The following is a 17,658-nucleotide window of genomic DNA, read 5'->3' as shown; positions in this document are numbered from 1 at the left end:
AATGAACTAATTTATTTAGCTCTCCTCAAATAAAATTAATCATGCATAATTAGAAACGTATACACACAAAGAATGTGACAAGAAAATCATGAGACCAAAGAAAGAAAAGAAAAATATAACAAGGCAAAGAATAGTACACCTGCAATTTTCTTGGTTTGTTTAACAGCTGGAGTAAATAATTTCTAGGTAACTCTTAATGAACACATTTCACACATCTTGATAGATGTATTTCCAATGTCCACCCCTAGTTGTCAGCAGCTTCAGTAGGAAATGTATTCAGCCTCATGGTGGTGATGTCACTGTACCCTGAGATGGTAATACTGATTTTAGCCCTTCAGATGACATTTATGTGAAATTTCAGAACGTGGATATCTGATTAAACTGATTTGTTGCAGTAATATTGACACATTTGAGGACATATTAAAGTTAGATGTGGTCCTACTGAATTAATGTTGACTAAAACTGATAGTGCTCAACCAGCATACATATTTACTGTTATATTTACAACCACAAGATGGAGCCACATTTCCATCAAATCAACACACTGGCACCACAATTAAACATTTGAAACTAGTTTTAGGAGACAAAGTGAAGGTAACACTATTTATAACAATGACACAGTGAAAAATAAGTAGTAAATGAATAATGATCACACTGAGGTGTATTTAAGTTGTCATACAACAGAGGGCTTAAGTCCCCATTTAGGGAGTGAAAGCTGAATGACAAGTTTACAAAGTATGTTCAACAATTCAGGTGCATTCAGTCATGTTCAGTGACCCGCAACAGATTGATCTCATCCTGTAAAAATTACTTGTGAACTAATGTTTGCTGAAGACTGCTGATTATTAGGTTTCCATCTCATCCTATTAGATTGATATCATTTTCTACAAACTTTGTTTCACTTGAATTGGAAAATATATGTCAACTTTTTTTAAATGCTGCGTAAAGTAAGCATCATTTCACGCAACTGTGTTTTAAGTGAACGTATTTGATTCCTGCATCAGAACACAGTTTGCAGAAGTGCATGTAAACTATGGAGACATCACGAAATATTTCCCTCGGTGTTTGAAAGTAATTTAAAGTGATCAACTAGATAGATGACATTTCATGGAATATATGAGCCTTTTGTTTTCCGTATGTGATGAATGATTTTATTTTATTGTCTTCTTGTAGATGACTGGGTCGGGTTAGCTGTTTGCTGTTGGTGGGCTGTAAATCCCGCTGAGACATTTTATGTGACACACATAAATTTGGTTCGACTTGACTGATGCTCTTGACCCACTTCACTTAAAGCAGTCATCATTTCTGTGTTTCCATGGCAATGTAAGGAGATGCAGTGCAATACCATGGCAACAACAGATCTCGTGGAACAAAATTTTAGATCCCTGTTGTGCATTGTGTGCATTGTGTGCAGTGTGTGTGTGTGTGTGTGTGTGTGTGTGTGTGTGTGTGTGTGTGTGCGATTGTAATACAGGCCTGCACTTAAGATTTTTGATGGTAAGTGAATGGAGACTGATTCAGTTCTGCTCAAAACATTAATATCAAGCCATGTGCAATTGTTACCTATCTATTTGGGGGGGGGGCAGTTCTTAAAGTACAGTATTTAATTTTTATATTTATATTTCAAAAGATCAACTGTCCAAACATAAAGGATGCAACAACACTAACTAAGGGGGGCGTGGCTTAGCCAACCGGTCCAGTAATTCACAGTTTTATTCTATGTAGCTTTGCTATAGCCACCTTTTACCTCATGTATTGCATATAGTAACTATAGCACCATCCTCAAATGCAATTTAAATTTTGCTTTTCTGTTTAGCAGTTTTTTTATTGCCAATTTAAAGGAACAATGGACAGCAGCGGGCCTTATAATGTAACATAAAAAAGCAGAATAGATAAATTATGGGAATGGGGGACCACCATGAGCCCCATCTGGATCAAAGAAGTCAATACTTAACATTGATTTAGTAGCATTTCTATTGACAGTTTCCCTTTCCCTCATTCTACGTCATGATGCAGCGTGACCAGTTAATTGGACGACCGCCACCTGAGTCCTTCTGCAAATCAGCTATCAGTGACAGGCAGTGAAAGTACCCTGCATGCTCAAATCTGATTTGAAGTGACCCTGTTGTGACTAATATCTGATATTAGCTTTGTTATCTTAATTTAAAAAAGCCTGCATGGAGTCTGTGAGTGGCTGATTAGAGCAACAACAGCTGAGTCTCACATGTAAGATTTACAAAAACGGATTATTGACTGGTATTCTTATTTTAAAAATGTGTCTGTTTGGTTTTTGCTTATTTTTTGTATTTCCGACAGGACTGTTGAGATATAAGGCCCTGCCAGATGCATTGGAGAATGTTTGAATGCATATTTCTAACTAATTTGAATTGGGGTTTCACATCTCTCTTTATAAGATCCAGTAGGGGAGAGTTCTAGCCCGACCAGGCTCCTCTCCTTAACCTGTCTCCCTTAATTATGCTGTTATAGTTTTAGACTGCCGGGGGACTTCCTTTGACACACTGAGCTTCTCTCTCCTCTCTTTTTCCATATGTGTGCATCCTTGTCCCAGAAATGCTTGTTACTAACTTAGCTCTGAGGAGCTTATTCCCCAGAGTACTTATGTTTTTTTTTTCTCCCAGCATGTTTCCTTGGCTTAGGGTGGCACCTAAATCATGGTTGCAGCTGTCCTGGTGGTCCTGCTCCGTGCCCTGCTATGCCCTGTTACACCCTGCTACGCTATGCAGTGCCTTGCTACGTCCTGCAGTGCCCTGCTATGCCCTGCTATGCTCTGCTGTGCCCTGCTACATCCTGTAACGCCCTGCAGTGCCCTGCTATGCCATGAACTACTACAACTACTATTTCTGGTCATTGTTCAATTATCTTTATTGTGACTATTATTGCCACTGTTCATCACACCCCCAACCGGCACCGTCAGACACCGCCTACCAAGAGCCTGGGTCTGTCTGAGGTTTCTCCCTAAAAGGAAGTTTTTCCTCGCCACTGTCGCACTAACTGCTTTGTCTTGGGGGAATTACTGAAATTGTTGGGTCTTTGTAAATTATAGAGTGTGGTCTAGACCTACTCTATCTGTAAGGTGTCCTGAGATAACTAAATATTGAATAAGTGGAAGGGATTATAAGGGGTTAAATCTTCTTTCTCTTTCCTACATTTGTCACCAAAACAACTATACAGAAAGAGAAGCCTGGTAATCATTGTCAAGCTTTCCCCAGATAGCTCAAAGCACCTCGAGTGGAAAAACAGTTTGGTTTGCATCTTTCTCAGCTACATCTACTAGCAGGGCCGATTGAATATGGGCCCACTACCATCATGTAATATTCATATTATGTGGGATTTACCTTCGCTCGTGCACATGCAGTGGGCAGATATCTCATAAATAGCGCAACCTCCTCAAAACTTGTGTGGGTGAAACATGCAATAATGGGTTTCCCTCTCCGTGACCAAGACAGTATCCCATCTATGAAATTACACTCATTACTGTCAGAGAAACACCAGTAGAGGTCTACATTTAACAACAAACCTTTTCTAGACTTAAAAGAATAAATTAACTAGGAAAACTAACTAGGAAAAGACTCACTGAGATTAAAAAGCTCTTTTTCAAGAGTGTCCTGGCCAAGACAGGCAGCAGTACAACCACACATACACACAAACACAAAACACACAAAAACACTAAAGACATAAAACAACTGAAACAGCAAATCCCTCACCGTCAACCACAATCCTAAACACATCAGGCAAAAACATCTACAGCCAGATGTGGCTGCCTTCAAGTCAATCAACATCCTCTTAAAGTGCTCATATTATGCTTTTTGGCTTTTCCCCTTACCTTTATTGTGTTATATATCTTTGTGTGCACGTTATAGGTTTAAAAAGTGAAGAAGCCCAAAGTCCTCCCCAAAGGGACTTACCATCTCCAACAGAAAACACTGTTCACAAACTGCTCCAAACAGCTCTACTGTAGTCCAGCCTTTACTTCAGAGACAAGCGTGCGTCACTTTGTAACACACGTTATAATGCGCGCCTAGCTGCTAGCATGGCACGCCTTCATACTCTGCAACTGACTAGCTAACAGTGCTAGCTAGTTACTGCACATGTATGACTCCCAAACAAAAACAACAAAGATGGAACAGAAGTGAGATGTCTCACTCTGTAGCTAAAACTGAGAGCTCAACACACAGGGTGAAAAGAGGAGCTGCAGCAATGTGCATTACAACAAAAATATGGTGTTTTTTGAAAATTAAACCATGTAAACCTATTCTGGTACAACCACTAAATACAATTAAGAACCTGAAAATGAGCATAATATGAGCACTTTAAAAGCGACCAATGAGACCAGCTCAATAAATTTCATGGATTTCTCTCTTTTCTTCTTAATTCTAGATGTAAGATTCCTACCCAACAGCAACCTTTTGCTGAATTATCCAGATGGTCTCTGCATGTGCTGTACTCTATGCTTGCTCTATTGTAATGCATATCTGCACGTGGTGCCTTTTAGCCCTGAGCCCTTTTCATACCAGAATCAGTGCGTCTCAATCAATCTGAGTTCCTTTTATTCACAGTGACCCTTACTCGGTCCGGCTTTAACCAGAAGCTTTTGTAGCCAGTCAGTAGAAGGTTATTTGTCTTATGTCAGAGGATATGTAACAATAGAAGTTTCTGTAGGAGGGGAGGGGGGGGGCAAACAATTGTGAAGTGTGATTGATACAACCATCTGCCTGACTGGCCACCTTGATACAACTTCAGGAGAGGAGTGTAATCTAAATGCTGATGCCTTTGGATAGTGCAAAGAATTTAAAGTATAAGGGTAAAACCACAATCACAGTGTGAAACAGGATATGTGAAATTACTTGGCTGCCTCCCAGTGTTTGCGTACATGCATCTAATCTGTGTGTAAACGGGCCCGTCTGGTCTGTTAGTTGGAGTGTACTGATGATTCTGGCCTAGCTGACCACTCTTCTGGGTGGTCACTCTGTGCCCATATTAATCTCACAGCCGAAAGAAGAGGTCCTGACCTCGGGTGTTTTGCTTTCAGGGGAGGTCATTTTCAGTCTGAGCAGTCTGCTCGTTTCTGATGTGACTTGTAAATGCAGAGCTGCACTTGGTCAAAGAGTGACCTTTAGTCTGAGTCTGTAGTTCCTCGGTGGTTAATTAAAATGAAAGCCTGCAGTTTACTGAAAAATATAAATATAGTTGGTTTGAAATGAAAAGAAGAATTTATTCAAAATAATTCAACAGATAGAAACCAGTATAGTTGCTAGTGATAGGGTGAATTTCTCTGTTGATTAATCAGCCCATTATTTTCTCGATTAGTGACATTTAGTCTATAAAATGTCCAACAAATGTGTAAAATTTCCATCAGGACATAGATTTATTTATTTATTTAGTCTGACCAACAGTCCAAAAACCCCAATATACTAAGCTTACTGAATTTACACAAGACAAAAAAAACAGCAAAAATTGAGGAGCTGGAATGAGTTAACGTTTGAAATTCTTGCCTGAAAAATGACTTAGGATTAATTGATTCTCAAAATACTTGGAAATAGTTTAACCTCTAGATTTTGGGATGAAAATCTAACAGGTAACACTTACATGACGTAATGAGGACAAGTTCACACACACACACACACACACACACACACACACACACACACACACACACACACCATAAAGTTTTACGTACATAGGAATATAAACTCTTGGCTGTAAAGAAAGCCTCACAAGTTGTTCAATGAAAGGAAAATGACATTTGGTGAACCGATGGTCAGACAACAAATCTGAAGCCGACATGTGGAACAAAGAATTTAGAGTTCATCTTGGATGTTTATCACAAAATCTGAAATGTCTAATGAGAACAATACAGTGGTTACATGTACGTTACCTCCTGTATCTCGTCTACTGTACATCCTGAACACACAGACAGCGATTATTACTTAAGCACATTTAGCATGTAATGTTTAACACGGTCACTAAGTTAGTTTAGCGTGTTAGCTTGCTAGCTAATTAGCACTAAACACAAAGTAGAGCAGAGGCTGACGGGAATGTCATTAGTTTTGCTGTTGATGGCGCTAGATGAAAAGTCAGAGGGTCAACAAAGATATTGCAATTCATCCTGTGGGCAACATGAACATCTGAACCAAATTTCATAGCAGTCCATCCAATAGTTGTTTAGATACCTCACTCAAAACCACAAATCAATCATCAAAAACTATATTGTTACACAAATCAGCCATTGAATTAATTTCATTTAAAGGAAGCTACAATTCTCCTTTCACACTTCTCTAAGATGACTGGGCAACCGTATAATCCTTCTTTCCTGATTCCTCTCCAATCATCTAAATTATTAACATTATAAATCCAGGCACATGAATGCATTATTTAGTAGGGTCCTTCATATTACGCCTATAAAACCTATAAAACAGACTAGAGGCTTCTTGTAGTTCATACCCTGACTGGATTCTCCTCCCTCTAACTTACAGTTTCATAACCCACTTCCATAATTCACTAAAATAAGGTTGTAACACGTTTAAAAGCTGCCCAGCACATGCTTACAGTGATTAGAAGCTTAGCCTATTAACATGTGGGGAAACTGATAACATTCTCCCTCTACAACAAACATTTTGCACCACAAACAAAGCTCAGTCCTATAAGCAGAGTGGCATGTTTGAGGAAAGGATTGCTCCCATTTTCTGAAATGCGATTTACAGCCGTGTTTGGCTTCCAATGGCCTCGTTGTCGAACCGTGATTGGGCTTAATGTTATTTCAACAACAGAGAGTGATAATTGGATTACCACAGCCACCCTGTATCGTCTCAGGTAATCTGTGATCAAATAATGACCCCCAGGAAAAGAGTCTGAGGGTATAAAGACAAGGCGAGCTGTTTGTCTGAGCTGACAGGGTCACTAATCACTTTGAGGAGGTCTGGAAGAAACCGAGCACAGTCCAGTGAATCCACAACTCGTGACGTCAGTGTGACGATATAAAATTCATATATCCCCCCCAGCAGTTGTTATGTAAGCTTGCTAGATCATATCATATCAGAATGACTGAACTGTTTTCACATTATACAGATAATAGTTACAGAGAGAACAAGTAAATCCATGACTACCTGACCTGCTTTTAAAAGCCAACCGGGATATATAGATCACCTGTGTGCTCATGTGTTTGTTGCATGTTTGCGTTGTGAGACTGGATTTGAGCAAATACAAGAAATAGTTTTCTTTCCTGCCGAGTGTTAAATGAGAGGATCGATACGTATCTATCTTCCCATCTAAATCTCGGCAAGGAAGCAAATTTCCAAAAATGTCAAACTATTCCTTTGAATTTACTTTAATTATAGTACACTGTAAATCCAGACTTAGTTGTAATTGAACTTTTTAGTGATTCCCTACTTATTCTTTCATGATTTGTTAAAAACCATATTCATTACTAAATCACATTTGTTGTTTGTAATTATCAGCTTAAGTATGCAGTGCACAGATCATGTTAAGCAGAGATAACTAAGGATGTTAAGTTTCTGTATGGGAGGGGCAGAGTAATTTGAGGCGGTGCAAAGGCTCATGGGAAATAAATATTTGTTCTGAACGGTTTCTGTTCTAGTTAAAGTGTGTTTTAATAATGTTATTTGTTGTACCATGACCGAGACGGCCTCTGGGAGAATGTTCAATGTCAAATAATCAGGTTGGAAATAGAGTTTTTCATACAGAACAACAATGCGTTGGGAAACTTCAATGTTTTAAGATTAGTCTTATCTGTTTGTTTATTTGAATAGAATGTATTTAATATGCATAAAGGAAAATAAACAATATTTATATCAACAAATTATTTTAGTTGATTTAGTTGAAAGTGATTTCAAGTAGCCTTAAGTTTTATATTTGTAATGTTTCTTTGCATGGTTAACATGTTTATTTTAGACAACATTACTCTGGAAAAAAATTATTTATGTTTACTAATGATTTTTAGTAATGACTACTAATATAAACTAGATTAGTCTACTGCATCAACTCAATACAGCTTGACCTGTTAAGTTTCACCTTGTGTAACAGCTTAAACGGTTTAAGGCAAAGGGGTTCCACACAAATTTCTAGTAAAGTCAACTAATTCGGGATAACAGTGTAGTTCTTGTTTCAGTCGGTTTGTTCTCTTGGCAAGTACTGGGCAGATTGTAATGAAATTTGATCTCGATATCCCCAGAAGACGTTTTTCTAATGATTTTGGTGACCCTGTGACCTCTTCTTTACCATTAGGCCGGGATCAGACTACACACTGAGATGGTCACTGTGTCAGATTAGGCGATCAGAGAGTTATAAATTCTTGCAGTGACTTGGCCGAGAGACATGGCAGACCCTGACTAATTGTAGCTTTCATGACGTAGGTAGGTAGGTGGTCCAGGCCAGGAACCAAATACCAACCTCATTGTTCCTCCTGACAGCACCCGCAACGAAAGTTTCCATATGTAATCACAGTTACAATATGGATGTAAAGGTGGAATGGTGAACCTGGAATTGTCACTGGACCATTTGGTAGACAAAGGATCTGCGGGTGCTCATGCAGCATACATATAGAGAGCAGATAGTGATCCACAAGTGTGATTAATTCAATCCCATTGCCAGGCACGAATGTCAATATTGGACGAGTCTGCAAAACCCTTGAATATGTTCAATACCAACGCATTTTTTTTACATTTTCTGCACATGGCAACTACAGCATGGTAAAGTTCATCCAATCACCTGCCAGTGCCTGCCCTTTCCCAAACAGTTTCCAATGAAGGCTTCTCAGATGGTTCTGTGTGTTATGGCTGCCATAGAAAAGCTACAAATCCACTAAATGGAGCTCCTCAGGTGCTTTAATAACTAGCCTGTGTGATCGAGCTCATGGCTGTGTGCAGTTTTTTGGACAGTGTCCATTAATCCACTTTTATCTTTAGACCCAAACTATTACAGAGCTGGATCGAGCTGGCGAGACATATTGACATGTGACCGAAGGGAAGTAGATCAGCGTGTCACTGCTGCTGATGTAATCTCTGTTTAATTTACTACTTAATGCGCACTTTTGGCAGGACTGGTGTGCCAAATGTGGTCAATTAGAATCTGCTCTCGGTGTCTCTACTTACAGGAAGTATAAGGTAAAACTGTTCACAGCAAACCAAGTGTGGTCAGGCCACTAGACCGATCGATTGGTGACCTGCATCCAATGCGAAGCTCTAAATCCTGAGAAGTCTCGATCATGGTCGACTGAGGATCTTGTGTCAAGATCAGTGTGAAGAGATTTATTGCTACCCCTACAGGGCTGATACGAATCCAGGCAGTCTGCCATAATGTTCTGTTCTGCAGCATCATAAATCAGAGGAGCGTTACAGGGTTTGCGGGGATAGTGTGACGGATAAACGCACCCAAACATATGTTACCCACTTTTACACAGGGGAAATGCAGTTTCACCCTTTTACATCTTTTCAAGTTCACGTGACTCTTGATAGGACAATATCTGATGCAGACTGTGACAAATTAAACCAAAAATCTAAATAAATGAGGGCATTAAGGCTTCACATTCACCGTGGTCTCATTACAGAACAAAAGTAAAAAGTAAAAATAAAATAAATAAATAAATAAAAATAAGTAAAAATAGTAAGTAAGTAAAAATAAGATAGGAGGTTTGAGATAGGATAGGACACAGTCACACACAGTCACAGTTTTTTCTGAGAAAGGTCAACAACTTTACATGTCTAATTCTACAACCAATAGTATGAACACCACTAATTTTGCATTCTGCATAACATTAAATATACTACATTGTCTTATATCATAAATATTTATTTGGCACACACCTTTACTGAACATTACTGTAATGCATTATGGACAATAGTGTACATTATCTCAAAAACATTAAATTAACAATGTAGTTTTACTTTTTCTGTTGAATAAGGGCTTCTCATGCACTCTCAGGCCCTTGCTCCCTCTGTATGTGTGTGTGTGTGTGTGTGTGTGTGTGTGTGTGTGTGTGTGTATGTAACCTTGACAGAGAAATCTAAGCTTCATTGAGTGCCTGCGAGCGCTGTGCTATCTTTAGCTTTTGTTGAAGCTTTTACCACTGGCCTCCTCCTACTCTTCCCACTCTTCCTCCTCCTCCATTCCCCTCAGCCCACTCACTGTTGGCTGCACATGCAACCATGCACACTTATGCATGCTTGCACACAACCGAACCCCACACACACACACTACTGTAACATACGCACACTGCATAACTGTTACTGGGCAGAAAAGAGGAAGCAACCTACTTCTGGGATAAAAACATAAGCCTGATGTTTGTTTCTAGCTGCCAAGTGAAAGACTCACTCCCTGAGCGTGCTCCCTGAGCGGCCCTGATTCCTGCCTGGAGGCAAGTTATGCTGTAAACCAAGAGCCAAGAGAGGATACACACTTGTATTCCTATTGGCCAAAAATGTATTAAATTCAGTCAGTAGTGCGCTCATAGACTATAAACTATTAATAAATGAATTTGCCCTGAACCTAACTGTGCTTACACCAATTATAATTCATCAGAGTGTAATGGCCCAGCGCCTCTTTTTCTTCTTCTTCTAGAACATTTATATTACATATTATGAACATGAGCTATTGTTACAACTGGTGTGAAATGCATTCGTTGTTTCACTTATTCCACCTTTTAATTAGCCATTCACATGCTGGTGCAGAGCTGGTGGACTCTGTGACACTATTGCAGCAATGTTTGACTATTTTCCAAGAAAGCACTTCTTATTTTACAGAAATTGTGGCAAAAACAATAGTAGCTCCTTGTAGATTAGTAGATTAGTTACAGCAATCACTGTAAACCCAGATTTAGTTGTAATTAAACTTTTTCACTACTTTAATGTTTTTGTTAAAACCATATTCATTACTAAATCACATTAGTTGTTTGTAATAATCAGCTTAAGTATGCAGTGCACAGATCTTATTAAGCAGAGATAACTAAGGATGTTAAAGGTGCTGTAGGTAGGATTGTGAAGATCCAGGACTTAGCCAAAGAATTTGAACATTGACAACTTCTCAGCCCCTCCCCCCCTTTCTGCTAAAGCCCAAACGGTCTCCTAAGCCCCTGCCCCCAAAAAGGAGAATTAATGTGTGTGCATAAGCAGTGATTGACACGCAGTTAGACACCCCCCCCCCTGGCCCTGATTGGTGCATCTGAACAGGGAGCTGTGGATTTTTCCAAATCTCACTACAGGCTGTAGGTGGTGCCAGAGGAGCCAGATTTTTTTTTTTTAATGACCTGCTTCATGTAGTTCTACTGGACCATAGGGTCAGTTTCAGCAAATATGACAGAAAGTTAGTTTTATAAGTCTTACCTACTGCATCTTTAAGTTTCTGTATGGGAGGGGCGGAGTCGTTTGAACTGTTCTGCACTAAAGCGGTGCAAAGACTCATGGGGAAAAAAAATACATGTTCTGAACGGTTTCTGTCTTAAAGTTAAAGTTAAAGTGTGTATTAATAATGTTCTGTAGATGTTGGATGTGCATTTATGTTATCTGGGTTTTGGTTTTGTATGGTTGATTAAGTGTTCATATTTATCCACATTTATTGTTGTACCATGACCGAGACCCAGGTGGGGACTGATCGGGTCTGAGCAGCGAGGAGATGTTACCTAACCCTAACCCTGCTCTGTCCGCTTGTTTTTACATTTGGGGTTTTGTGCAGATTAAACAAATTAGATAATGTTAATGAGCGTTTACTTTCAGAAAGCCAAGCTAGCTGTTTCCCGCTGCTTCCAGTTCTTATGCTAAGCTAAGCTAAGTGTCTTCTAGCTGTAGCTTCATATTTAACAGACCAGGTGAGAGCGGTATTGATCTTCTAATCTAACTCTCAGCAAATAAACAAATAACCGTATTTTGCTTTTATTACTTTTGCATCATTTTATGCACATTTTGCCAAAACTTAGCCTGCCATGTTTGTACATTTTGGGATGATTATATACAAAGTTTGAATAGTATGACCCACTGTGGCTCAGTGATGTTTAAATAAAGGTGGAAACAGAACAGACATAATTTGTATACAGTAATAATAAAAAATATAACATAGTATAACATATAACATACATACATACATACATACATTCAAATTCATATGTAGGACAACTTTTAGAGCAACCTCTGAGATATTTTGCTTTAGATGTGAATGAATAGTTTTATTTTTTATTCAAACCTCTCTGCATATTAGTCATCATACTGTACATCTACTTGTCATCAGGCGAGCAAGTGCGTTTCTCCTCCCAGCATGTGAAAATGACCTGGGAACTATTCATGCATTCTTAATATCCATTCAATCATGTCAGTGTGAGGTTGTTTAATAATAGTAATTTTACAGCGCAGAATGAGAGTTATTGGTGTCAGCGTGCACCTGTAATTGTGTCCTCCTCCCTCTCCTCCTCTCTCTCTCTCTCTCTCGCTCTGTTTCTGCATTGCAGTGTCTGAAGCCGTCAAGAGAGCATATGCACCGTGTGTCACTGCTGGCCTCTGCTGCCTGTCATCTCTCCCCTGTGCACCGGCCACCAGGCAACACATGGAGTAATACGATACACACTTCCTCTGTCCTCCCGCTTCACCTTCTGAGCTGTTTGTCCCCTGACGCACGCAGAGCCGTGAGCTTTACACTGCAACCGACAGCGATGAGAAAGTAGGCTATCGCTGCTTTGCTCTTTGCTTCTAGGATCAGCAAATCTGACTCATATGATATGTTTTTTGATTGTTTATATAGGCTGTAAAATACAATTTAAAAATAAAAAAAAACTAAACAAGAGATTACATCTGGGTGCATTTATTCTCCCTTCTTCTTAACAAATGTTTAGATATTCTGTGTATTTTCCTGCTAACCTCCTGCAGTTTTTCCACCCAGCTGTTCTGTTCTAAATCCCAGTATGTGCATAGATAAAACACAGCTGGTGAATAATGAATGGGATGGCAGATTGTGGCCTCTACTGCCTTAATAGAAACTACATCCAAGTAAAAACAAGTGCCACACTGAAGTTCTCAAAACCACTGCATTTCCTTAAAATTGCAGCGTGCCCTTGACAGAATGACAGGGTGTTTAGTCGCATTCAACTGATGCCTGAGGCAGGTTTTTTTTATGTCGCACTCTCCGAGTTTCCACTCAGGTTTAATAAGTTCCTAATGAAAGAGGGCCAGCGGAAGCTGTTTGAGTCAATCTCCCCGTTCATAGTTACAGATCATTGGATGCTCCATTTAGGGTGATTTAAATGTGTGCCATGGGACATATTCCAAAAAGCATTCACACAATGGCTCCCCATTTACTTTCCTCCTTCTTCTCTTCTATTATAGTAATGAAAGCGGGGGTGTCTCAGGCAACAGACAAAAGAAAGCACAATAGTTATACCCCCCCCCCTCCTCCTCTTCATCTCTCCTCTCCTTGGAAATGGCATGATGGTTTCAAGTGTGCACCCCAGTGTCATTGTTAAATAAATATATAAAGCTGCACCCTTAATCGAGTGAGACAAAAACTACCAACTCTGCTGCATTTCTCCACGTTGCACCATATGGAAAAAAATAAATGAAGCATCTTCTGTTGTTTCATCAACAATGTTCAGCTGGAATTGATAAGGAAAGGTAGAAAAATGTGGGGAAATGATGTTCTCAGGATCTGCAGGACAATATATTCTGTATATTTCTTAATCATTTGGGGCGTGATGTACATTGACGTTACATAAGATAGAAGGCTGAATGGGGTCTCTATTATGTGTCTTTATAATTCATCTTCAGGTTTTATTCTCAACACAACAAGAGAAACTATGAAATGTTACAACACAAAGTTCATTCTGGAAACATTAGTCCTCATAAAGATAACATCTGTACATAATTGATATTATGAGTTTAATATAATGCAATAGAAAATACATAAACAAGCCGAGAGAGTAATTCAAGGAAGAATTTGATATTTGGGTAAATTTGCATCTTTGCTTTCTTACCGAGAGTCAGATGAGAAGATTGATACCACCTCTCACGTTTGTACTGTAAATATGAAGCTGGAGCCAGGAGACTGTTAGCTTAGCTTAGCATGAAAACAGGAAACGGGTAGAAACAGCTATAGCCTGGCTCTGACCAGAGAGCAAGCACCAAGCCCCAGGAACATCACCAGGCTGTGAGGCGATTCTGGCACATGGCATCCAGTTTTTCTTCATACATCCTGCATTGACAGTGATGACAACACTCCAGAAAGTCACTGCACCCAGCCAAGAAATAGTCAGGCGCACACTTGGGTTTTTGTGGGGATTAAAGAAACAAACAAGCTAAAGGGTAATTGAGACAAAGCTTGATATTAAGTAATAATGGCAGCTAATGGAGAAGATTTCTGTAACCAAGGATGAGATGATGCATTAAAAAGGTATGCAGTATGCATTTCAGAGAAATTGGTATTTGCAGCATTGTTTTAGTCATCTTTTGTGAATTGTTTCATCACCAGGAATATCCAGTACAAACTGGGGCACCAGCCTCTCAAACGAGCTGACAAAGTGCAGATCAGGCCAAAACATGAGCAAATGGAGACTGTGCCGAGTTATTTTATGGCCAACCCATTTGAGTCCAGGTTGATAGAGTGAGATTCAAGTGAATTACCACATCCCCTTGTGGGAATGAACTCACTGTTGTTAAATCAGCACTAATATTTCCTGTGTAGTCATGGCCACTAGAGGACTGGGAATTTACCGCTGAGCCTCAATAAAAAAAATTTAAAAACCCGTCTCTTTAGCCAAGCATGATGCCCGTTCAGAGGTATCCTGGTTTGGAGCGGTGGCCTGACAGTCTGGCCAACTTCAGACCCTCAAACAGTGAAATCTTTGATAAAATAACACGAAAAAGCAACAAAAGGAATGTTGTGAAGACCAGAGCATGGCTGGGATGAACAAAAAGGCCACTATGGGTGCCTCATTTGGGAGATCAAGCCCCAAATACCAGATCTGCTCCGCATGGATTCCCCTTCACAAACTTGGTCAAGATTCGTGGGATCTTCTCCACAATACAGTTTTCAGTCCACTGTGCACACATAATGAGCATTTATAACCAACCTATAACTGAGACAACTGAGTTTGTTATTTTCTTCTGAAGTCTTCGCATTTTGTGTGAGGAAATAGAAACCATGATGATACTGCAGCTTTTTCATTTGTGTTATTGAGTGACTTTGGTGTTTTAAAAGGCTCAGAAACCATCAAAACTAACTAATCAATCGAGGAAGCGGTAGCCCAGCAACTCCTGTGTTCTGCGAGGTAAAATTACTGCTTTTGTCAAAGGAGCCTGGTGGCTTTGAAGAGAGTGACATACAGTAACGGCTTCGGTCGTAAAGATCTGTTTGACAGCAGCTAATCTGTGAAAAAATGTTCAGAACAGTCCAACACTGCAGTATTGACTGAAAAGGAAATGTGGTGGTAAGAAAAAGGTAAAGAGATCCTTGGATTCAGCTTAATAACGCTGTTGCTTCTCCTTGCAGTATTCTATGTAGCCTGTACTCGACACCGGCATGTGAAACCCAATAAATAAAAATGGTTTTCTTCCTTTTGTACGTACAAATAAGTAGACAAACCAAACACACCTACTCATTTTCATTTCAGTTCACCCTTAGTATCTAGGTTAGGTTTGGGTGATACATCTGCTCAGAGACCATGACTAAAATATTGATAAGAAGTTGTGCCTACTAGTGGTGCTCAGAATCGAAATGGTAAAGTGTGATATGGTCAAAAACTTGAAAAGTGGACCTTGAGTTAAGATCGTCCTTAAAATGTCTTACTCAAAATGACAGAAATAGTGCATTCCATGCAGGTAGTTTATCGTCTCTACCAATCTGTTATGTCAAAATCGGCAAGACCTGTAATTCCATGACACTGAGGAAGTATTTCTGAAACCTTTTCCTCTTTTGTCTGACGAAGAAATGATTCCAAGAAAGGAAGGAAGACTAACACCAGAGAGGGGGAAAAAACAGATATGCATGAACTTTTGCTCCCAGAAAGAAAAACCTTCCCAGCAAGATCGTTCGGTCCAGGATGATTTGTTTTTGCCATGAGCTCCACAGCTCACGTGCACTCTCACTCCCACGTGTTCAAGGCTGAACAACAACAAAAAAACTCAACGCCGCCGGCATTTACAGCTGGTCCTGCATCCAGGGGAGAGCCACAGCACAGGGGTCCCACATTTGATAGAGCTCTGATCTTGATCTGCCAGGCGGGACGCAGTGTCAACAAAAAGCCACGCGGGAACAGACAGTACGACCTCAAAGATGAATTGTGTGTTTCAGTGGATCGAGTCAGTTTTTCTTCTGACACAGCTGTAATTCAGTGCATTATTATAAGGTGCAAATATGAGTTAGGTGAGACGTAACCCACCTAACTGCTGTAACTGCTCATTCGCCATAATAAACATCCAAATATTCCCTCTGTAGGAGTGGTGGAAGGCCGTACTTTTTCCTACTTGGCTGATAATATTTTGCTTGTAATGGAGTATTTTCCATCGTAGTATTGCTAGCTTTACTTAAGTAAAACATAAGATACTTCTTCCACCCTGCTCTGCTCTGATGAAACTGTACTAATGAAACACTGTAGCATACAGTAAGATTTAGCAAAAGTGAAGCATTGCATTGTGGGATTTTGTCAGGGCACTATATAGTGTAAACATTTTACACTTTCAGACACTCAAATAAAATGCAGAGGAGTAAATATACTGTTGTGCACTGAATTCACAGAGTTCATCTTTAACAGCGCCAATTATTTACGTCTCACTCTTATCACATTAAATCATTCCATTCCATTAAATCAATCCACATTATTCCCAAAGTCAGCACATTCCCCGATCCGCCTACTGCCGAGGTGACACAAATAAACAGCCCTGATCTTGATACAGCAGCTCACAGCACGTCTGATCCACAGCAATCTGGTTGCAGCTCAGGGGCCTGTCTGGTTTTAAACGGCAGTAATAGTCGGGATTAACAAGAGCTGGTTTTGTACACCCAGCTAGCTGCCAGATGGGTTTCTGGGTAATCCTAGCGTGGGATCAGGGGTAGTCCCAGTGTGTGGGAGTACACTGGAATAATCGCTGCCAAATTAAGACAAAAGAAAATACATCATAAAACGTTGCATAGATGTGAAGAATGTATCCAAATCTGTAAAATAATCCCAAACCAGATGTTTAAAAATGACACCATTATGCATCAACAAATGCAAAACAAAAGAAGAGGTTCTTCTTGAAAAGTGATTAAATGTTGACCCTTTGAGAGTCTATGTGGAAACATTAAATCATCCATGAAGTCATATTTAAATCCCCCCCTGCAGCTAAACAAGTTTGGCCATTAAGTTTAAATCACAGTAAATATGAGGCCCATAATTTCCTTAAGGCTCCCATGAGCAATGAATCATCCTTGACTTTGACTTAAAGTGCATTTATGAATATGATTAAATGCTCCCTGAACCCTGATGTGATACCAAATAAAATGAAAATGATGACCATCTTTTAGCCGATGCCAAAGGATGAATAAAACAGATGATTATATCCATATGTTTTGGTGTGACGTCACCTCGGAGGTAAAGGCGATTTCATACAACCAAAGAAGCCCCATCCACTGTGACTTTGTTTTTTCAAGAAATACAGCCTTGGTGTTTCT

Source organism: Sander lucioperca, chromosome 22, assembly GCF_008315115.2.
Source record: "Sander lucioperca isolate FBNREF2018 chromosome 22, SLUC_FBN_1.2, whole genome shotgun sequence".
Classification (NCBI taxonomy): domain Eukaryota; kingdom Metazoa; phylum Chordata; class Actinopteri; order Perciformes; family Percidae; genus Sander; species Sander lucioperca.
This window is presented reverse-complemented; position numbering follows the sequence as displayed.